The sequence below is a fragment of the Pezoporus wallicus genome, unplaced genomic scaffold (genome assembly GCF_028554395.1).
Source record: "Pezoporus wallicus isolate ANWC-B61680 ecotype Strahan unplaced genomic scaffold, APGP_CSIRO_Pwel_v1 contig_4901, whole genome shotgun sequence".
NCBI lineage: Eukaryota > Metazoa > Chordata > Aves > Psittaciformes > Psittacidae > Pezoporus > Pezoporus wallicus.
This window is the reverse complement of record NW_026640354.1, coordinates 1,091,975-1,116,129: the sequence shown is the minus strand read 5'-3', so window position 1 is coordinate 1,116,129 and position 24,155 is coordinate 1,091,975. Positions and strand designations below refer to the sequence as shown.

At 42.5% G+C, this 24,155-nt stretch overlaps 1 long non-coding RNA gene across 1 annotated transcript; it reads left to right on the top strand.

The window, feature by feature from the left end:
* The first annotated feature begins 11,289 nt into the window (after nucleotides 1–11,289).
* LOC130604371 (uncharacterized) lies at nucleotides 11,290–23,661 on the top strand. The gene is made up of 3 exons (XR_008973438.1): nucleotides 11,290–11,784; nucleotides 13,327–13,502; nucleotides 23,551–23,661. It is a non-coding gene; the product is annotated as an uncharacterized LOC130604371 (long non-coding RNA).
* The last annotated feature ends 494 nt before the right edge of the window (nucleotides 23,662–24,155 follow it).

The following is a 24,155-nucleotide window of genomic DNA, read 5'->3' as shown; positions in this document are numbered from 1 at the left end:
CATGGAGACTTGCAGCAGTGGGAGGTGTCTCTGTGATCACACTGAGACCAAGAGCCTGCTGGGGACATGGTCCTGGAGGAGGTTCTCTAAAATACTGACCAGAGGTGATTTGCATTAGGCAAATCCTTCTGATAGCTGACTAGACTTGCCCAAGAACAGTCTGGGATCCCACTTCATTTTCTGTCCCCCACACCATTTAGTCCCTGTGCTGGGAATCTCATTTTTACCACATGGTTCTGCTCAGTAGAAACCCTCTCCTAACATCCAGCTTAAATTTATTATTCATGCTTATGGTCTGGGCTGCAGAAAGCAGCAAGAACGCACAGCTCCAAGAAGAGGTGAAGACCAGTGGTGTGTTTTACTGGCTTTTTTATGGGTGTTCAATGCTTAGGTTTTCCTAAACAACTAATTAAAGAGTGCTGTCAGTTGTGATAACTTTTTTCTTTGATTTCTAGCCAGAGGTGAGTCTTCTCTTAGGATGCTACTTTATCCCATCTCATCAGCTCAATGCAATCATCAGATGCATTTCTGTGGGACAGTTGCCCTTGAGAGCATGGGAGCATGCCTGCTAGTGAAAGTAGCTCAGAGAGACAGATGTGCTTGTATCATGGGAACTCCCTCAACTACACTTTGGACATAACAGTGAAGTAGCAAATGAGGTCCAGAATAGGTCTGACAGCTTGAAGTCATTCAGCAACCCTACCTGAAATACCATTTGCTTTGCTGTTGGAGATGTAAGCAATGAGGGCAGATGAATAGCAGGGCTCATTTGGAGAGCTTTAAACTAGATTCGAAGGGGGATGGGGTTGTAGCTGGGCTTGCCCCAGTGGGGCAGCACTCCAGAATTAATGAAGACTGGGAGGCCTCCTATAATCCTAGGGTGAAATCGGTGTGCTCAGCTCGCTCCCTGAAATGCCTGTACACCAATGCGCGCAGCATGGGAAATAAGCAGGAGGAGTTGGAAACCTGTGTTAAGTCAGGAGACTATGATCTGGTGGCAGTTACAGAGACGTGGTGGGACAGCTCACATGACTGGAATATAGTCATGGAGGGCTATGTCCTTTTCAGGAAAGACAGGCCAGCCAGGAGGGGTGGTGGGGTTGCTCTTTATGTGCGGGAGCAACTACAATGCACCGAGTTCTGTCCAGGGACAGATGATGAGCAAGTTGAGAGTCTGTGGGTGAGAATTAAGGGGCAGGCTGGCAGGGGCGATACTGTTGTGGGTGTCTGTTACAGACCACCAGATCAGGGTGAGGAAGTTGACGAGGCCTTCTACAGGCAGCTGAGAGCGGCCTCACAGTCACAGGCTGTGGTCGTCGTGGGGGATTTTAACTTCCCTGATGTTTGCTGGAAGGACCACTCGGCAACCCAGCCGCAGTCCAGGAGGTTCCTCCAGTGTATGGATGATAACTTCCTCCTGCAAATGGTGGATGAGCCGACCAGGAGAGGAGCGCTGCTGGATCTCATCCTCACTAACAAGGAGGGTCTGGTCGAAGCAGTAAGGGTTGAGGGCTGCCTTGGTTGCAGCGACCATGAGATGGTGGAATTCAGGATCTTGTGTGGTAGGACCAGTAGAACAGCAAGTAGAATTGCAACCCTGGACTTTAGCAGGGCAGACTTTGGTCTTTTCAAGCAATTTCTAGGGGAAATCCCATGGGCAAGGCTGTTTGAAGGTAAAGGGGCCCAAGATAGTTGGTTGACATTCAAGGACTGCTTTTTCTGAGCTCAAGATCAGAGCATCCCGACACGTAGGAAGTCAAGGAAGAGGGCCAGGAGACCTGCGTGGCTAAATAGGGAATTGCTGGGTATGCTCAAGTGGAAGAGGAGAGTTTACAGGTCGTGGAAGGAGGGGCTGGCCCCTTGGGAGGAATATAAGGCTGCTGCTAGAGGATGTAGGAAGGCAGCTAGGATGACTAAGGCCTCCTTAGAATTAAACCTGGCGAGAAGGGTCAAGGACAGCAAAAAGAGCTTTTTCAAATACATGGCAGACAAAACTAACACCAGAGGCAATGTAGGCCCACTGATGAACGGGATGGGTGCCCTGGTGACAGAAGATACAGAGATGGCAGAGTTACTGAATGCCTTCTTTGTCTCTGTCTACTCTGCTGCAGGCAGTCCTGAAGAGCCCTGTACCCCTGAGACCTCAGATGAAGTCAGGTCAATGGAGCGGTTTGCCTTAGTCGATGAGGAATGGGTTAGAGACCAGTTGAGCAATCTGGACATCCATAAATCCATGGGTCCAGATGGGATGCACCCGCGGGTGCTGAGGGAACTGGCGGAAGTCATTGCTAGACCACTCTCCATCATCTTTACCAAGTCTTGGGAAATGGGAGAGGTGCCTGAGGACTGGAGGAAAGCAAATGTCACTCCAGTCTTCAAAAAGGGCAAGAAGGAGGACCCGGGTAACTATAGACCAGTCAGCCTCACCTCCATCCCTGGGAAAGTGATGGAACGCCTTATCCTTGGTGCCATCTTAAGGCATATCAAGGATAAGAGGGTTATGAGGGGCAGTCAACATGGCTTCACCAAGGGGAAGTCATGTTTGACCAATCTCTTAGCCTTTTATGAGGAAATAACACGGTGGATGGATGATGGCAGAGCGGTGGATGTGGTCTACCTTGACTTCAGCAAAGCATTGACACAGTCTCCCACAGCATCCTCACAGCTAAATTGAGGAAGTGTGGTTTGGATGATCAGGTAGTGAGGTGGACTGCGAACTGGCTGAAGGAGAGAAGCCAGAGAGTTGTAGTCTATGGGGCTGAGTCTACTTGGAGGCCTGTAACTAGTGGAGTGCCTCAAGGGTCAGTACTGGGACCAGTATTATTTAATATATTCATCAATGATTTAGATGAGGGAATTGAGTGTACTATCAGCAAGTTTGCTGATGACACTAAGCTGGGAGGAGTGGCTGACACGCCAGAAGGCTGTGCTGCCATCCAGCGAGACCTGGACAGGCTGGAGAGTTGGGCAGGGAGTAACTTGATGAAATATAACAAGGGAAAGTGTAGGGTCCTGCATCTGGGCAGGAACAACCCCAGGTTCCAGTATAGGTTGGGAAACGACCTGTTAGAGAGCAGTGTAGGGGAGAGGGACCTGGGGGTCCTAGTGGACGACAGGATGACCATGAGCCAACACTGTGCCCTTGTGGCTAAGAAGGCCAATGGCATCCTGGGGTGTATTAGAAGGGGGTGGTTAGTAGGTCGAGAGAGGTCCTCCTTCCCCTCTACTCTGCCCTGGTGAGACCGCATCTGGAATATTGTGTCCAGTTCTGGGCCCCTCAGTTCAAGAAGGACAGGGAGCTGCTGGAGAGAGTCCAGCGCAGGGCAACGAAGATGATTAAGGGAGTGGAGCATCTCCCTTATGAGGAAAGACTGAGGGACCTGGGTCTCTATAGCTTGGAGAAGAGGAGACTGAGGGGTGACCTTATTAGTGTATATAAATATATAAAGGGGGAGTGTCATGAGGGTGGAGCCAGGCTCTACTCAGTGGCAAACAATGATAGGACAAGGGGTAATGGGTACAAAGTGGAACACAGGAGGTTCCACTTAAACTTGAGAAGAAACTTCTTCTCAGTGAGGGTGACGGAACACTGGAACAGGCTGCCCAGGGAGGTTGTGGAGTCTCCTTCCCTGGAGACATTCAAAACTCACCTGGACTCATTCCTGTGTAACATTATCTAGGTGTTCCTGCTCCAGCAGGGGGATTGGACTAGATGATCTTTCGAGGTCCCTTCCAATCTCTAGCATACTGTGATACTGTGATACTGTAATAGGAGCCCCATGGAAATAAAAAGAAAAGTTGTTTTCCACCAGGACCCTTTGACAGTGCCACTGTGATCCAAGATCGGCAATGACAGACCTTCAGGGCACACTGCAGTATGTCCCATCACTGTCAGTGGGGATTGATAACATGCTGCCCTGTTTGTTCTACACCTGGTGTGCATGCCTTTCTGTTCGGCTCATTTTCCTTTTCCTCAGTCTGATGTAATTTTTACAGATGAGGAATAAATGGAAAAATTTCAACAGACCTTTAATAGCTTTTTCCATTGACATAATGCTTAATCTTCTAAAACCATTTCAAATAAATACGATAATTAGAAGAGTCGACAAATTAGGACCATAAGGCATTTTTGGAAGATGAGCAAAGACCACCCGGCATATCACATATTTCCCTCACACACATATCTCTCCAGCCTTCTCTAGCCAATAGCTACACAAACAGCTCTAATATTACAATCCTAACTGGCTTATTGGTTATGTCTGGATTTGCCACACTCATAATTAAAAGTGTGCTTGACCAAAGAAACACAGAGCATTTGCAGAGATAGAACCTCAGACTTTTTCAAAAGTCTTGAGAACCTGCTTCTCCTATCTTTTCATGTGTGACTTCATTTATATAGATGCTTGTAACAGAAAGCATTCCCAATGATCTGGCATGTTTGGCAGACTTTGAAGTACATGAAAATGATCACTTTGCATTTCCTTGAGTGTAGCCCCAAAACACAGCTAGAACAGAAGGAAGGAAATGAGTTCACCCCTCTGCCATCTGCAGATTTTTATGTCCCTCAGTTCCCCACCCACCTCCTTGCAGGCAAGGAATACAATTCTCTCTCAGAGACTAATAGTTGCATGTGGCTCAGGAGGGAAATAATTTCCAGGACATTGAGTCCTAATAGGGAATTTCCTGCTGTGCTCCTGCTCCTGCAACAGTGGCGCTCAGCAAGAGCACAATGCTAGGGTAGCTCTGACCAGCCACCATGGGGAAAAGAGGATATCTCTTATGAAAGACCTGGCTTCCTAAGACTGCTTTTAAAACCCCAGTCTGGCAGACAGCCCTTTGCCACTGCAAGTCAGTGGAGATCCCATATTTGGTATCTTCATGAAGAGAAAAACCTCATCAGAAGTGTGAGTTGCATCCTCCAAACAGCCGAACCATTGCCCTGTGCAGAGCACAGCACTATTATCTCCAGCTAACAGACTCAAAAGACACTTTCAAAGTTTGTATCCAAAAAAAAAGGCACAATCCTTTAGCCATCTGGTAAGTGGAAAAAGCAAACCTTGCCACAGCAGTTGCTAATCTTTGCCTGGCAGCGGGGATACTGACCAAACACCCCGACTGCAAGACCAAACAGCAAAAGGCAGGCACACATCTGTCAGAAAACAAGCAGAAATACAGCTCTTCCGGCTGCTTGGCACAAACAGCCAGTGTCACCTATCCAGAGCCAACCCGACGACGTCCCAGAATGCCACGTGATGCAACTGACCCAGCTCTGGTCAGCACAGTGATTTTAAGGCAGACTGTCACTGGTATATTGCCCTTGCCACATCCCATGGTTGTTCATTAATGCAGTCTGGAGGCTTTCAAAGTTGCATATGCTCCGTGTATCTGAGAATAATGCCGACAAGGCAACATCTCAGTTCCTCTTTTGTGAGCATCCTATCCTCATTGAGAGGACAGTGTGGTGGGAGGAGAGCTGGGTGCCATTTGTCTCACCTCTGCAACAGGGGTAGGGATAAAGAGTAGGGGCAAAGGGAACAAGCAAGTGACCCAATGCTCTTTCTTGAGACCCTGTTTTCAGCAGTCTGGTTTATGACCCGTGAATGAATGGGGGAAAATCCTAAAAATCAAGGTGCAGTAGAAGCAAGGGGGGAAGAGCAGAAGGCCCTGACCTAAAGCACAGGTGAGATTTGTTGGTTTCCCACTCAGTGCTGTGGTTTTGTTTAAAGCTCCTGCTAGCTCACCTCATGCACTGCATGGTGAACTGAAGCCAGACACCGGAAACAGATCTTGCGAGGCTCAGGGCACCCTAGATGATTTGATCCTAATGCATATCCAGTTCATATGAAGGGTGGATAGACTTGCCTGCCTGAGAGCAGATGCCGTCCACAGCCCATGCTATTGAGAAGAAACTAATGGTAACAGCAACCCAGTTCATTTCAAAGCCCTCTGAGTGACAAGTACACCTTTTGAGCACGGCTGTCGGCTGGGAGCTCTGAGCTCTCCTTGGCTTTCTTTGAAAGGTAAGATGTAGATCTAGCAGAGCTCTGCCAGCTTGCCTGGGGCTGGGTATGGGCAGGGCCTGTGGGTGCTGCCTGCGAGGCAGGCAGGGCTGGAGCTGCTTGTCCCAGAGCTGCACCAGGGACTGGTGCTGCCTTGGCTGGAGGATCTGCATCCTGCCCAGGGAAGAGCTGTGCAGCAGTCATCTGCTTAGCCTGGATATTTAGTCAGGAGGGGATTGTTTTCTGTGGAGGCAAAGGAGATGTCAGATTCGGTTGCCAGAAATAGGTGACTGATACAAGCCCAGCTTGTATGGGGATGTTTTCTAGTATCAGTAGTTAAATGCATTGGAGGCAAAAAAGGTGAGATAAATCCTGTTTATAGCCTTTTACTTTGGCAAAGAAAAGTAAATTTGCTTTTCCTGTTTTTGGCTTCTTTCATATCTCTGTAAAAGGGGTTCAGTTATGGAGGTCGGAGTAAGTGCAAAAACTGGCATTAAATTCCCTTTATTTCCCATTTCATTCCCATGGGGATTTAGGGAGGAACTGCACCAGACAGCGCATTTGTCGGGGCTTTGGTCTTTATTTGAGCCCAGAAAGCTCTGTTTCTGCTTGATCCTGATGAGACTGATGTTGAGGAATTTGCCACCAGTGAAAAGGCCACTGAGCTTTTGGGGAGGGTGAGACCGCAAACGTTCACTGTTACTTCTGGATGAGAAAGGAAAACAGCATGCACGGTAGCCTTATTTAACCTGCACACTGCCCCTCAGACAGCCTGATATCAGGCCTGCCGCGATGGCAAAACAGTGCTGCTCTGAGTCTGCAAAAATAATCAGGATATTCTGCTGCGGCAGGGACTGGGGCCAAGCAGTGAAGACAATCTGCCTTTGAATGCAATCAAATGTGAGTTTCTGCTCCGGAGGCTGGAGGAAATGCCAGGAGGACAATTTAAGCACTAGCAGGACGTCTGGCCCCAGAGCAAGGCAACTTGCCAGCCTGCGTCGACTCGCTTGGCCACTGCCGCCTGCCTCCCTCTGAGGAAGTGCTGTAACGTCTTAAGAAGGTTTGTCAACCGAGACCTTTGGTCGTCCACTATTTAAAAGATACCCAAACTGTTACGGTGGCTGCTATAGCTAATGGTAAAATTCACAGCAAATTCTAACCAATATAATGATTTAGCTTGAATTATCTGGACCAAAGGGTAATGGGGAAATGTTAATCATCACTGTTATCATATTTATTCATGGTTTAAAATACTTTCAGGACAGATTCAGTTTCTTTTTCAAGCTGAAGAAAAGAAGGTTTACAAATACTGCAGCTGAGCATCTGTTAGACCTCTTGCCAGTCTCTGTCCAAACTTGGATCCAAACACTTTTCACTGTCAAGGTAAAATTCCCAGCTGCAGCAGTGCTGGAAATTTGCTCTTCATTCATTTTTCCTCTAGTTCCAGGAATGAAATAACACTATCAAAAATGCATCAAAACAACCCTGGAAAAATATTTGCTGTAGTACAGAATGCAGGAGATAAGAAGACTCACAAGTCACAGCAGTTTCTGTGCATATGTCCTCAAATCAAATGTGTATGTTATTTCTTCCAGACTAATTTTTCTACAACAGTTGAACTACCACATCATTTGCTATAATGTCTCTGTGTTTTTTTCTAAGAAAGACAGCTCTTGTTTGTACTCTCCTTTGAAGCAGGGAACAGTAACTCTTACACGTGATGGGATTTATTGTCCCAGCTGCTCTTAAACAACACAGGCTTATAGTCAAATCAGTCTGACAAATAAAATTATTAGTTAAACCAATATGAGCATGAAAGAAACTCAGTGAAACTTCTCATCAGTATTTCACAGTCTCCTACCTGAATAAAGCTCTTTTGCTCAGACTTTGTGAACAGCTGGGTCCATATATATTTTACAACCCCAGCATTAAATATATTATGTCTTTCAAGCAGAGAGCTGGATGAAGTAAAGGCAATTGAATACTGGATTGTTGGTGTTTGTAGTAGGAATAGACCAAAGCAGCTGGTCAGAGCCATCCTTGAGTTTGTTTCTCAGTGAGCAGAGCAGCCCTTGTTTCAGCTGTGCTTGGGGCTCGCTGCCTGGGGTTTTGATGCAGGGGATGGCAGGCAGCTCTCATTCCCATCAGCCTCTCTCCAATCGTATACCCAGGCACTCTGGTCTTCTGATTCATGGCCTGTGCTGTTGGAAACTGGGTTGCTGAACCACCACCACAGCTGGATGTCATTGCTGGTGTCATTTTCCTGGTACACAGAGGGACTTGCTGCTTTTTCAGTCATTCAGGGATAACCATTACTAGTCTGTTCTGTCAGGCACAAAGATATCTCACTAGCTCAGCAGATCAAGACAGTATATACTGACAGTCAGTTATAGCCCCCATTTTAGAGCTGAGGATGAAGATAAGGAGGGTTTTCCTGCCAGCCCACATCATGGTTGGTAGCAGACCTCCCAGCCCTTTATCTTCCAGCTCTGCTGACTTTTCTCCCTTTCCCTTGCCTAGTCTCCCCTGTGGTTTAACACAGCAAAATGCCCACTGGAAAACAAAAAAAACCAAACTATTCCTGTTCACGATGTCAGGGAAGCTGAGCTTCACTCTGATGGCGCGTGTTGGGATCCTCTCCAGGGGTGGCTGTAGGGGTGGTCCAGCCTTGCCCCAGTGGGGTGGCTGGGGGGCTCAGATAATCCCCTCCTAGAGAAGGGCTTTGAGAGGGAAAGCCCTTTAGAAAGCAAAGAGATTAATCACATCTGGAGGGTGAAGGAGAATGGCAGATCAGTAGCACAGAACAAAGGGAAAAGAAACTGAGCACCTGGGGAAGGGACTGGGAGGGAGAAACAGAGGATTTAATTTCTTTGTGTCTTTCTTGGGTAAAGCAGATATCCAGGGAATGCTGTGCCCTGGCCCTGCTCTGCCACACACCATCTGCTGAGAAATGGGTTTCATCATCCTGCTCTGCCCATGAACATCTCCCGGAGGGATAAATCCTCACCTTTTCACAGGCACCCAGGCTGGGAGTTGTGTCCTCGGTCCAAACTGAAAGGACATTAACTAAGATTGCTTGTGGGTGTAAGCAAAGGCAAACCATCAGTTGTACAACTGTGACTCCTCTGTGCGGAGCAGACCTTTGCTCTGTTTCCCTGAACCATCCAAGAGGAAGATTTACACAGTGGAGCAGCAATGGATGTCTCACAGGGACAGAGATCAGGGATGTAGCTGCTTGGAAAATTTCAATGCAAAACTGAAAAAAAATAAAATTTAATCAAAAAAAGAAAACTGCAGGTTAGGTTTCAGCCAAAAATATTAAATGTTGAGGGGAAATGCTTCGAAATGGCAAGTGATTAAAGAATTGTGGTTTCCTATGAAAAAAGCAAGAGAAAAATTTCCAGGAAAGTTTTTGCCTAGTCAAAAATGTTCTTTTCCATTAAAAAAAAACAAACACAAAACCCCACAAACCAAACAAAACTAACAAAGAAAAGAAAAGATTGTATCAATTTCTTCGCAGTCCTGGTTAGGCCCAGCATTCCTAAGAGGACCATATCCACTAGATGTCAGTCTATTTCCATGCAATGAAAACAAATGAGCCAGAAACGTCTCAGGAGTTTTCCAGGATGAGGATATTTCCACTGAGCTGTCTTCTGTCAAAGATGTTGCCAATAACTCCTTAATTTCTATAAAATTCCTCAGCTTTGGATTTCCAGAGTTTTTCAGAGCCATTGCAACACATTCCATGGACTATGCCAGCCAGATAATTTTCCACTACCACATCTAACCCCCATCTGACCTTTGATTCACCAGATCTTTAAAACATTTTAAGCAATATCTGAATAGCACATAAAAAGAGTTTAATCCCCCCTAACTCCTCCACTCGTCACACCTCCCCCTTCAGCTCATGATGTTACTGATTTTACAGAGACAGAGAAACAAGCACCTTATCTAGCTGAGGTGTGTGTATGCAGCAGCAGATGTCTTTCTGCAATATTTTACACAGCTGAAGTAAACGTCTTTCTCCCTGATACCAACATGTGAAGACAAATGGGGTGTATTCCATGAAACATGGCCTTTAACAACATGTCTGTGATTGTCCTGCTCTCAAAAATCATTCATTTTGGGCTGCAGGTGTTCCAAGCAAAGGCCAAAAAACCAAAGGTAATGCCTACAGAAAAGGATATTCTTCCTACCACATGTGACAAATGCTGTGATACTGTAAATTTCTGACATTGACTTTCACTGCTGAGTTGACTTCTGTGGAATTTATGGCAATTGTATCACAAGAAAATGTGGCCATCAGTTTCTAAAGGCTTTGGTCTGGATTCTTTCAGTGTATTCTGCTGCTTGTATCTTCATCAGTATTGCTTGAGCCTTCTTCAGTATTGATTCTGTTCCAACAAAAATACACAGGATTTACCTGTGGCATGGAATGCAATAAGAGAAATTATCTAGACCCCAGATTAGAATGGTACTTTATCCCTAGCTGCAAATATATGATATTAGGAGGCGTGTCCTTGCAATCACCCTGCTGAATTAGAACCTGAATTTTCAGAAGATTGAGATTCCCATTCACATACACATGTGACCACGATAACAAGGGTAGTTAAGGTTTGGAGGGAGCCAGCTCTTTTGAATAGCACACAGAAAACACCTGGTCAATATTGTATAAATCTGCCACGACGTGTGTGTTGAAGCCTTTTCCTGGTGATCAGTTGTGATTTCTTCACATTTAGATGAAACTGTGAATTAAAAAAAGTCATATTTAATTTTTTTTTTCCTGAAAAAGTTTTTTTTTTGGTACAAGTAATTTGCAGCCAGTACTTGCTGCTGAACTTCATAGGCTTGCATAGCTCCTACACTTTTAATACTGGATTATTTGGAGACAGATAATCACTTGGCAAGAGAAAAAAATGTGTGTATCAGATTTGGGTTTGCAAGATATGGACAAAATAGGAAAGAAAAAAGAGCCCCCTCAGTCATAAAACTTCAAACCCTCACCTTTCTTGCAGAGTGAAACTTGAGAAATGTACCTCCTCATATTAAATACCCTCCTGTTCTGCTAGGAGGTGGGCCTCAAGACATGCTTCATAATAATGGTTCTGGGAGAGACCAAGGGAAGTTTTCTGGGGGCCAGCGCTCACGCTGGTAATGAAAGGAACACGTTGAATTACAAATACTGATGCCTCATCTTTCCCGAGAAGATGCTGTGACTGAGCTGTACAAATCAAACCTTTATTTCTAAGAGAAGTGGCTGGTATAAGAGAGAGGTGTAAATAGGTAGTTAGTAAGTTGAGTGTCTTGGTCTTGACCGAAGGTTAGTGCCAAGAAAATTGTCAGTAATGAGACCCAAGGAGCCATGCATGTGTAGCTCACTCAAAAGGAGCCTAAAGAAATCAGCAGCAAAAGTCTGGGGGAAAGCGCTATCTAGATACATGTTCTGACTTGCAGGCGCTATTTCCAGCCACATTTGGCTTTCATTTACAAATCCTGCTTTGCACATGGGGTCTGTCTCACAGGTGTAGTGTGTTCCAGACAGCAGAGATCAAACAAAATTGGATAAATCTGCCTATTGAGACTTAACACATGATGTGTGCTGGAAGATATGATACAACACCTTTGGTTCTCTGTAGTTATTCATGAGTTGGAACATACTCTTATTTAAAGAGGTTCACTGAAAAAACTGTTTTTTTACTTTGTTCTAGCCTAACACTTGCCTTCAAACAACTGGGGGGGATTTTCCCTGTAGCAGCAACAGTTTATATGAGCTGTGACCTCTCAGGTAGGTCCTCTTTGTTTTTCAGCTAGTCCAGGATCTTTAGTCTGTCTGCTGGTGCTAATTATTTCTCTTGGGTCTTTGGGAACACAGTAATCAAGCAGTTAAAACAACAAAAGAGACACCCCAGCCCTGCTCTATCCCTGTGCCATTCTGCTGTTTCATGAGCCCTAGATTAGAGGGTTAATCGAAAGCTTTAACTCTTCTCACATAATAGTCCAGGTGCCTTTAACAGTTGGGAAATAACAATGATTTTGGCTTCAAATTTGTTCAACTTGCTGCAAAGTCACATTTCCTTTCAGCTAGATAGCAAGTTTAGTCTTTGCATATAAAATCATCTGGGAGAAGACATTCTCAACACAGATATTTTGGGCTCTTCCTTTGACCAAAAATGTATTGCTTCCTTTCACATAATTTTCTTTCTGGATTTGGTTCCAGGGTTAGGAAGTACAGAAAAGTTTACTCTATTCTGAAAATACTGCTCAGTAACAACAACAGAAAAGAATCCAAGGCTCTTGTAATTTTTTTTCACCACTCACTGGAAAGAATCTGCTAGAAAACGTGTTGCTAATAATTGCTGTATGTAAGCTGTCTTGGGGATTTATTCTGAAACCCCTTTCCCTGAAGAGTGTCCTTAAAATAATAGGAAGGCTTATATGTTCCCACAGTCCTAGAAACTATGTAGTGTGGGTTTTACCTCAGGCTAAGGCTGCTTCAGCTTAGTTGAAAGAATAATGGCTGGGTGAAGATCTTTCTTTGAAGGACCCACAGTAGTTTTGTAGACTGTGAATGAAGAGATGAACCATCATTGTATTCTTGTACAGAAATCCAAGAAGTGTTTCAACCCAGGGATTCATTTAAAAATGTCTCTGTTGTGGAAGGATTATTTGGGACAAGCACTGGGAGGTGGAGGAAAGACTGAGCAAAGACTAAGAGAAAACTACTGCAAATGGTAGCAGTAGGTCTCCAAAACATTAGTACAAAGCCTGCAATGGTAAAAGTGGTCCAGAAATGAAACCTGAGGTATAGTACTACTTTTGCAATGAGGAAAAGCGGCTGGTTGAAAGGTAATCAAAAATGACTAAAAAAAGGAACAAGTTTTAATAAATCTAGGGAGGCATCTGCGAAGAGGAAAATTTGTGTCTTCTGACAGAAATGTCAAGTCTACAGCAGATTGTTTCTCTCCAGTCTTGAAACCAGTCTTGAAAATGACAATTTGGAAATGTCACACACCAGCAGACAACTTGAATGAAGTTACTGGCTCAGCAGTTTAAACGCTGATTTACAAAGCTCCAAGAATGGTACCTGCTCCATAAGGGAAGATGGAGACGAACTCCACTGCCCCAAGATGCTGCATCTTGACTTGGTGTGATAAACTGGGAGACCAAGAGGAATCAAGTAGGCTCCTAAAGGAGAAGCTGTTGGCCATCAGACCCTCTTTTTGAGGCCAGGAAAACCTAACTCAGAACTGTCCCTTAGAAACACACAATGACTGGGTGCCATCCTAGGATGCATAATCTTTATTTTGCTGCATTATGAATTTTTTAGGAGCTGTGAGACTTGTTTGGGCACTCCAGAAAGTGCTGTCATAGTGCCAGGACCAGACCTCAGGGCTGTCTGAAATGTTGAGATGGGCTGTCAGAGGACTGTAAATACAGTGTCCAGACCCCTAAAGACTGGATAGATGTGGTTATACTGCTGCAGTAAATGCTGCCCTTCCGCAGGTGATCAAACCTAGAATCTGGATAAACAAAGTAATGCATAAGTGTGCTAGAGGGGAAAGCAGCTACAACAAGCAGCAGTTTCTCAGATCAACTCCGGAAAGAAAACCAGTAAGAAGGATGCATAAAACAAAAGGTATAGTAAAAAGATGAGAGATGGATGGAAAAACAGAGATGGTATCGCTGGAGAAGCTGCTGAAAGAGATGATATTGAAACACTTGATCGGCTCAAGTAGATCCAAAGTGTCATACTTGCACTGCTCAGCTCATCCATGGTAACAGAGGAGAGTGCAGAAAACAGGGAGAGTGGGGAAACGTGGTGACAGCACTCTCCAGAAGAGCTGGACAGATTAATACTACGAATTGGTGCTATCTGAGGCTAGGGAAATGCCAGGCACCTGCAGACTACGAGGACAGAAAGGAGAGGTGAGGGAGTGGAGTGGAACATTTTATGCAGAAGCAATAATACACTACTAAGACCTTAACTACAAACCCCCTTTGAATCAATTTACTGAGAAAAGGAGGTAGAAGTATCTGGATAGATGTTTAAGAATTTTAAACAGGTTGCTCTGCCAGGACAATCTGCTGGAAAGAAACAAGAAAAGAGCTGACTAGCAGTAAGCTTCTGTTGAAGTCAGGCTGAGAGGGAAAGTTTCTGTGTCTGAACATCAAGATGTAAGACGAAGTTGAGAGATTTACACTGTTCTTGCCCTAAGCAGTGTTTGGCAGACTAAATATGATTCCTCTTCAAGGTACAAATTTAAGTTAGCATTTAGGTCTAGAGTATGGCCTAAAAGGAGGTGTGTAGTATCCGTATTACTGATTATCCATATTAATTGTGTTTAAGTGTTTAAGGCTATGCTGGATGAGGCTTTGAGCAGCCTGTTCTATTGGAAGGTGTCTCTGCCCATGGCAGTGGGGTTGGAACTAAATTATCTTTAAGGTCCCTTCTGACCTGAACCATTCTGTGATTCTATGATTATCATTTGATAATTGTACTTTGGGGCAATATAGAGTTTAAGGATGAGTTTTCCACTGCCAGAGCAATGTTTAGCAAGGTTTTATGACCAACATTTCAGGAATCAACTTTTCCTCCTGAGATTTTTCAGAATGGGAGATTTTGACACAAGCTCTAAGAAGGTCACAAAAAGAAATGAATGGAATTGTTTTGCCCATATAAAAATAACTGGGAAACGCCAAAATTCATCATTATTGGCAGCCTCAGGGCACACTGCTGCAAGTCAGTGTTGCTGGGACAGTGCAGGAGGTTTGGACCATGTCTGCTTGCAATTTGCCAAGTTCTCATTGTTGCTTATTCATTTCTCACTTTCCAGCATAATAAAGTCAACGTTTTTCATATTTGGATGGCAAAGTCCAGCTGAGTTAATTAAATCAGAAGTGAGCAGGATACCAAGTGATTTCATAGAGTGTGTCAGTTGTGTTTCTTATGCAGGAGATTTTCTCAGTATGCTCTGTTTGGAACATGGAAGAAAAATGAAAATGTCATAGTGTTTCTCCCCCATTTTTAGTGTGCATGACGAGTAATGCCCTTCTGACTGTGCCATCTTTGTCAGGAGAGATTGGCAGCTCCTCCCAAGCTCTGTGCCCAACTGGATAAGTCACAGAAGAACAGCCTTAGGCTTCAGACCGCCATCCAAATTGGTGGAGTTTGACAAGTTATTACATGTCATCTGAGCCACAGTAATTCCATGGATGTGCTTTAAGCATGTGGCAAATCTAAGTTACTGTACTATAGCTTTAGATGCTTCCACTGCAGGCTAAGATAATCTGTAGCATTCAATTAAGAGTTATCTTCTGTACTTGCTTTGCTGGGAGAGTTACAATACAAAGAGAACAGGGATTTTGCATCTGGGCTACACATATGATATGGCTATGCAATGGTTATGAAATAAGCTTTCTACAGTTCAAGACTAGGGACGGACTAGGTCAAACTTTGCCTTCAGTATGTTTTGACCTTTATTTGCCCAGAGAGCTGAATAGCTCTAAGCTGTCCTCCTTTCTGCTTCCAGCTGTGTCTGTTTTCCTCTCACACCTGTATATAACATTGTTTGGTCAGACTTAGTGAGGACTGACAGTAGCTGGTAAATAACTGTGATAGATTTCGTAGTAAGGAGGCTGCCTCTCCAGGAACTGCTACAAAGGTGATATGCTTCACAAAAACTATGAGCAAAGCCAAGAAAGGAAGAGTTTATTTTGCTCAGGACAAGGATAGCAGGATTTGAACCCTACAAACGTAAATTTGCTCTTTCCTTTTTTGTTTTGTTAACAGCATTTTCTTGCCAGGTGCCTACATTTTCAAAGTGATATTATTCAGTGAATCTCATTGTATAAGAAATGAAAAGTGCCTTAGACTTTTGTCTGTGATAGTGAGATGCAGAACTTGGCAAAAATGAAATTTGCTTTTCTTGCCGTTAGGGATATAACAAAGTTACTTTTTAGGTCTGTACTCTCATTAGTTTTTGGATTTATTTATTCATCAACAAATATATAGTACAAGCCATTTTTATTAAGAACAGCAGTGTCAGGCTCTCACAACATGACTTCATGAGAATTCAATGAGGTCAAAACACAGCAAGTAGCTAACTGATTCCCTCAGGTAGCATTAAAGGAGAGGAAACTGAACTGCCCACATGCACAAGACTGCTTTCCATGGATTTTCCATTAAATGTTCTGTCAGTTTGCTGAAGTTTTCTTTACTTGTTGAAAGCAGCCAAACTAATATTACAGAAAAGAGTAGTTAGAAGTGAGAGAATAGTACTCTGGGAGTTGCCTTCAGATTTGGGAATTTCTCTGTAGTTTTTTTCCAGATTCCCAGCCAACCACAGGATAAACTGATACCTACCTCAGTGCTGTACACAGTGTTGTAATGTCTTGCAAGACCAGAAAAAAAATGTTTTTGTGACATGCTGAATTTTTTTTTCTAGTTTTTAGCTTTTTTGTCTTAAATCTATATTGTAAATAGTGCTAGAGGAATGAAGTCAGTGTGGGATCAGTTTAGAGAATGATTGCTACTAGTGTGTAATACTAGGCATCGAAAAGAATGAGTGTGGATGTCTGAAAATACCCAAAGGGAAACCTTTGAGTACCCACCGCAGTTACGTTTAAAATACACTTTTAGTCTCCAGTCACTTGGTGGTGCTCTTGAGTTGTATTTCAGCTTTGAAACAGATAATGTGCAGAAAGGAATACGTTACTCAATTGTTCTTCCATTTTCACTCCTCTCTCATCTGAATACTGAATTTAGGGTAGGGTCCCACTGCACACTCCTGAGCTCTTTCTTAGGACCCTCCTGCATAGACTCGCTGTGAGTTCTTCTATGCCAGAAATTATTAGACCAGGAGGGGGGATGCATCTCACTATTTCCAGCCACCTAAAAATATCCACTGAAAATTAGTTGTCCAGGCTCTCTTCACTGCTGCTATAGAGGCAGAGGCCCTTCCATGAAGTACTTCATCTCAACTCGCCATAAGCCAGGCAGCAGTTCTCCTTTGACCAAGGAGGAAGCCTACACGGGTATGATTGTACTAGATTCCTATTTTTTTTTTCTTTTTTGTTCCTCTTCCTAAATTTCTTCTTTTGTTATTTGTCCGTGTATGCTAATACAGCCCCATGTTGCATTCAAACCACAGCCAAGCTGTCATCTCTCTGAGATAAGCAGAGCTTGTCATGTTATAGGAACCAGCATGAGGTGTATGACCAAATGTTTAGAAATTCTACAGTATCTCAACTGTAACAGGAGTCCAAAGAGCTAAACCATACCTTGAAACGATGCTAAAAGCAGCCGCATCAGCTCTGCCCTGGTATTTCCAGGACTTCTGTTCATGGCAGCCCTCTGTGGATTCACTGCGGAGCTAAGTCTTCTGAAACTGCAGTTATAGAATCATAGAATAGTTAGGGTTGGAAAGGACCTTAGGATCATCAAGTTCCAACCCCCTGCCATGGGCAGGGATACCTCACAGTAGACCATGTCACCCAAGACTCCACCCAACTTGCCCTTGAACACTGCCAGGGATGCTGAAAATCTGGTCCTGGCACTATTCTGACACATCGCTGCTCACCTGAAACACTTCAGCAAGGTTATTAGACTGATAAAATGATTTAGTCAATTCTGACTTGTATACAAGGACAGAGAAGCCAGTCACAATGTATTTTTCAGCATATATATCTTTCTGTAACAACTTTTTGCTCAGATGGTATGATCTCCAACATGTTGACTTCTTGGATGTCACAAAAAAATTACTGTAAAACAAAAATTACTGTAAAGCATACATACTTACATATGTGTGTTATGTTTTGTGTTTTAATAGCGTGTAACAAAGGAAGACACCTTTGTGATGCCAGAAAATATATCTTAAATAACTCATGTTTATAAGAAAATAGCTGCAAGTTATGGTACTGATGATTTTGTATTTATGGGAACTCAGTGGGAAGTGAGTGGCTTCTAATCCAGGCTCAAATAGGGAGGCTTTTTTAATGGCAATGTCTTTCCTCTGCAAAGTGCATGCTTTAAAGGTTTGAGTTAGATTCTTTGGCCCCATGATCTGACTAATCAGACAGCTTAGAATTTGCAGACATTGTATCAGCAATTGTTTTCCTTAAATTCTGGGTATGTTGATGTGCCATTTGTCTAGGTGTGATTTTTCAGTTAGTTCTTGATCAGCAGCAATTTGAATGTGATGCAGCAGACCCCATCTGGACCTAACGCTGAATTTGTGTTGCTGGGAGATTTCAAGTAAATGTTATTGGAAAGTTTTATTATCTGCTGGGAATACCAACAAGGAAAGTCAATTAATGTCAAACAGTATTTTCACACTGCCATACCCTGAGGGTTGCTAAACCCTGGTCAGCTCTATGAAGATGTAATGGAAACAGAGTGCAGTTAAAGTTGAAAAAACTACTGAAGAGCTGATTACACTCCATCCATCACATGTATCTGAGGAATTTTGTTCTTAGAGATAAAAAGGTGCTCTATGGGCAGCTTGCCAGGCAATCACAACCTCCTGTGGCCCAGGGGTTGATGGCTGAGCCACTCCTACTGTCAAGTGATGCTCATCTGAACTTGGACTACGTTTTTTCCTTCCCACTCTGCAGTGCATTGATTGGTGCTGCTGGCAGATTTGCCACTGCGGTATTTCCCCCCTCTTCTCGCATAGAACAGATTGTCCTGTTGCAGCAACAAAAGGACCATAGCAGTTTTATCTCACTCTAGGAACAGGAAGCAAAACAAAGAATCCTACCAGACTGTTCATAAGCTTTCAAAACCAAAATGCACAAGGGTCAGAGTTCTCCGCCTGTGTGCTCCATCTATGGAAAGAAACAATTCATTGTTGAACCAGTGAATTCCTCTCCAGCAGATTTCTCAAGCACTATAAGGAGTCTGATACATTGAATGAGACATCTATGTTGAAGAGCTGAAGAAATGCTTACTCCTATTTTGCCTCAATCTGGGCTTTTTTTTTTTTCCTTTGTATTTATTTTTCAAGAAAGGAAAACATTCTCAGTAGCTGTCAGCCTGATATCTGTAAAATGTTCTGCTTTCTCTGAATGACCACAGGAAAAAGTCTGAAGTTGAATGTTTTCTGGAAGTTGCATGAATTATATGAATTACTAGTCCTACCAAAAAATATTTGTATAAACAAGGAAGAACATATGTTTCCTATTTGATATAAAATACAGTTTTCTTACAAAGAAACAGAAAACATTGAATTCCGTACAACAGAAGAAATAGTAATTCAGAATAGTTTTAATGTATATTGCCACAGCCTGTCAGTCACTGATGATGCTTGCCACTCCTTCCACCTGTTATTTTTTTCTATTTCATGCAAAACCACACTTTGCAAGAAAAGGGATTTTATGTCAGGACTCGATTAATAACTGAATGTAAGTGATGTTTATTAGCTACCAGGTTTATCAACTATCCAGTATTAGCCATTTCTGGGCAGAATGTGTGCCTTTGAAATGTAGATGATTGTTTTTGCAATAGTAACTTATTCACAGGATCCTCCATTTTAAATACAGCTTATGCTGCAAACAACATAGTGAAATACATACAAATGATTTCAGCAACCTCAGAATTTAAGATTACTTGTAGATCTTATGTTGTTTATAGACTAAATGCTGTGAACAAACACCATTTTACTATATTCTAAACAATATCTATGTGATCTGTCAATAAAATTTAACTGATGCATCCAGGTAGGATACATCTTGCTGAAAGATAGTTAAGTGATATTTCTTAGGTTGGACTTTCCTAAACTTGAGTGGTATCAGTGAATACCATGGAAGGTTCTGCAAATTTCTTTTTTGGTTCTGCAGAAAACTTCATAGTTTGAGTCAAGCTTGGTATGGGTGGAATGGGAATGAATCGATAAAATGTTTTTTTACAATAACTTCTGGCTCATCAGTCTTCTTGTGATTTCTACACCACAAAAAAACATTGATTGGTGCTTAATGATCTGAAGAGTATATGAGCCTAGGTACAGTTATATCTGACTTAAGAGATTTTTTTAGTCATCTGGGAATCAGACTGTGTGGATTTCATTCTTGGCTTGCTGAGTGATTTTAGGCATGTGCACAAATGAAGGGTCACTGGGGTTATGGCTAAACTGTGGAGCTTGGGGTATTTCATAGCTCCCAGCAGCAGCTAAACACCACTTGTGATCCAGCTCCATTTAGCACAAGGTCTGCATGAATGGTGGCTTTCCATTGGAACTGGTCACTTGGTAGGGAGCTATGGATGACGGAGGCCAGGATTTTAAGGCATTGGGGTGTGCTAAATACGTTAGGACTGGAGCCCAGACAACCCAATTCTCTGCACAAATGAATTTCTGAAATCAAATAAATAGCATTCTTTGAGCTGCTATTTAATAATTGTTAATGACAGATCTGCTTAATAGCTTGGAATATGCTATGCAGTCACTGAAATGTGTAATTTTCTGTCAAGCCAGGAGCTAATTGATGCAGAAGACCAGATATAGTCTGTAGTTACCTATGCTTCAGTTCCCGTCTCTTTTGTTTGTATGCTGTGGTGTCTTAGAGCTAGCTAGGTCTAATGGAACCACAAAGCTGCTGGGCACTGAGGATGACCTGGGGAAAGGGAATGAGATGCTGACTGAGAAGCACAGATTCCTGAAAAGGTGTTAAAGGGGTCAAAAAACAGTGGGTAGACGGTAGGAAAATAAATGCCTTGAAAAGGTAGCTATGTTAAGAACTAATGTGGCACAGGGTGTTCCTACCAAGCAGAGGGAGATCTGATTGGAAGACCTCCGCAAACCTGGGAGTATCATCTCATGTTCCACTGGGTCAGTTTGCCCCAGGGTCCCTCGCAATAGAGCATTGGGACGCAGTGACCTGGCTGCAGTGATGTGGACTCAAAGATATTTCCATGAGACTGACCCTATCTTTTGCAATTACTGAATGATGACCCTGAACATAAATTTACATGATTAGTGGGTCATTTTAACCTTCACTTTGTTTTCTGGAGAGCTGCTACCCAGCTGAACTTCTGTGCCTAGACAAGCACATAACAGGGCTCTTACTGAGCTGCATAGTATTTTTTTTAATGTCAACTCTTAATTTTGTGAAGATCAATCAGACTTCCCATTCTGCCCATCCCAAAGTTGACTCCAGCATTCTTGTGCCTTCCCTGCTCTTCTTTACTCCAGCATCACTTGCAATTTCAGTGGCAGTTCTCTCTGTGATTGAGATCCTAAGGGTAACAACTGTAGATCAAGCAGAGGTTCCTCTGGATGCTCCTTGAGGTTTCCAGCTTGGCAATTATTCTCTGATAATTTAGTCTCTAGGCACATTTATATGAGAAAATTAAGCATGCCAGGAAATGGTCCTGGAATCAAGACTCAGTCATTTGTGATATTTATGAACTGTTAGAACAGTCATGGCTGCGATTTTGGTGCAAGCCAGCTAACATTTTCTATAGCAATGTTTGAGCATGGGTGAGGTTGACATGGACCAGAGACCATGTAGGCTGAGCAAGAGGCACCTTGTATGGTCACCATGTATGGAGGGGAAGAAAATTAAACAATGTGGACATAGGATGGTCTGTGCTAGAAAATGGGTCTAAGCGTAGTTTAGTTCACTTGTAGGTTTGTATTGTTTGGATCTAGGCTTTTCATTGTAGTTGCAGATTATTATTATTTTTTAAAATATTTTGTGCATTAGTTTTTTATTTCTAATTTATGAAAACATGATGTGGGACAATGCCAGAAAGTGTGTTGATATTAAGTGGCACAACACTGTGTTTCCTTATTGATAAGGCCCAAACTTCTTTTGCAGAAGGAAATTAGGTGGATTTGCCATAATATATTGACTGTGACTTCCCTCCTTGCTATTTTCTAAATGTTTTCAAATAACATGGATTTTCATTCTAGTACTCACCTGGGCTTAGGCTGGCTGACCTGTAATTCTGTAACTGCCATTTACCTCATTTTTCCAATGGGAGACCTTTGAATTTCCTTTGCCAGCCTTCTGAAACCTCATCTATCCTCCATGAACTCTTCAAGGTGGTGGTTTTGAAATGGTGTTGGAGTGTATCTCATCAAACCAACTTTTATCACCGCTCTTTCATCTTCTATTTCCCTGCTCTAAACTGAATTCTTGCTCTCTTCTCTCTTGCAGTAATACCATTATCTACTTTGAACACTTTAATGTCGTTGTAAGCTTTCTTTTTCCACCAAGCAGGGACCTATTCTTTGAAAAGTGTTCAGATACTACCGTGAAATGAGACACAACTTTAATAAAATATTCTGTTGGGCTCTAGGAAAGTAAGGCATTCACATGTCTATAACCCCGGAATATAACCTGCATTTTGTTAGTTGTTAAATACGTTTATGTGAGACATTTGAGCAAATGTGGGAATGAGTTGTGTCAAAAGCTTAAAAACTCTTTTGTTCGCTATAATGATTCTTTTACCTTTAGCACTTGTTACACTGTTTAACTTAGGAAGGAATGGCTTATGCATGCACACATGGCAAAGCATACAGAAAACCACTTTATTATTTGTCAAAACTTGTGCTGAACTATTTGAGACAGTATTATGCGGACTTTCTTTTTTAGGGAGTCATATGGGTGGCTAGTTTGGTAATGGAATTGGCAAAGATGATGTTGGCTAAGTGGTTGGATCAAGAGCTTTGATGTAATAAAGCACTTTCAAGGCTTTTTCTACAGTGTTTTGGACAGTCAGGAGATCAGCTATCACTGTTCCATTATGTTAGTCCCCGTGGATATTGCATGCTGATACCCACCAAGTTGCTTAAGTTCATTAACTTCCAAGAACTTATAATCTAACTAACACAATTATTTTTTTTATTTAATTCTGGATTAGATTTATTAATTAGTCTTGCATAGATTTAGAAATTCTACGTATTTCATGTTTATTTCTGGTAGGAATGTGAGAATGCTTCTGAGTCTTAATGGAAATGTAAAAGACAATTTAATTTCGATTGAAAAATTTTGTTTTCAAATGGACTCTAGTTAAAAGCGTTTTAATAACATGGTTACTGGTAGAATAATCACAGAACTTTATCTTTGCTCTAGGCACAGTCTGCCCACTGAGACATGATGTATTCATCATCTGTTCTCATTTGTAGAATATATTTCATTATAGTCTGATATTTCCTAAATTTTCTGACCTGGTATTCTGGAATACCGTATTTGTAGAATTAGAATACTATCATTGCAAAGTAACTATCACATTTTCTGGAAAAATCCAATAGTTCATCCTGGACATTGAATACATAAACATTGTTATGACACTGATGTTTCCACTCTACCAGCAGAATTTCTAGCAATTTACTGACTTCTGTTATTAACATATGGTAAAAAAAGGTAAAACGTTTTATCAAAAGGTCGGTCAGTGGTATTTAAGAGACTGATCAATCTCTCAGGGTAGAATTCATCTGAGACTGAGACAGATTTAGATCTGTAAATATAGGTGCTTGGGAGGTCCTGTTGTGGAGTCAGTGGTGCTTGGAGGTTAGTCACTGACATCTTAATTTGATTGCCTTAACTTAAGGTGTCTACCACTATTTGAGGGACCTCAGGATGTAGCAGACATTCACACAGTACATCCACAAGACAACACCCCTTTGGAAGACCTGGGTCCTTCTGGAGTGGCAAATTAAGGTGCAGCAGGATGCCTTGCTGAACATTATACAAAAAGCAGTATGTGTCTAATTTCAGGCAAATATGGATCAACCCCTTGACATTTACTTTGGGACACAATGAATGGTTCTACAGGCTTCACTGACTGGGTTGTCCAGAGCACTGCTGTCGGTGGAAACCTTACACATCTGGCTTGCCAATGGATGCCTGCACGTAAACATCTGAATTTAAGTATTTGAATCTGAAGCCAAGTTCCCGTGTGGTGCAGGAACCGAGTATTTACAAACAACTTGGAATATTACGCATATGAAATCCTTTTAGATGGAACAAAATAAAATAATTCCATGTTTTAAAAAATATTTCTGTGAAATTAATGGAATACTGTTAGGAAAATATATATTTTTTAATTCTTTATCTTACATCTGTACAATTCTTGTTTTCTTCAGTGGCTAGACACATACCCTCTTCCCTACCAAAACCACTTTTTGACTTGTGTGAATTCATGGTTTGCTGCAG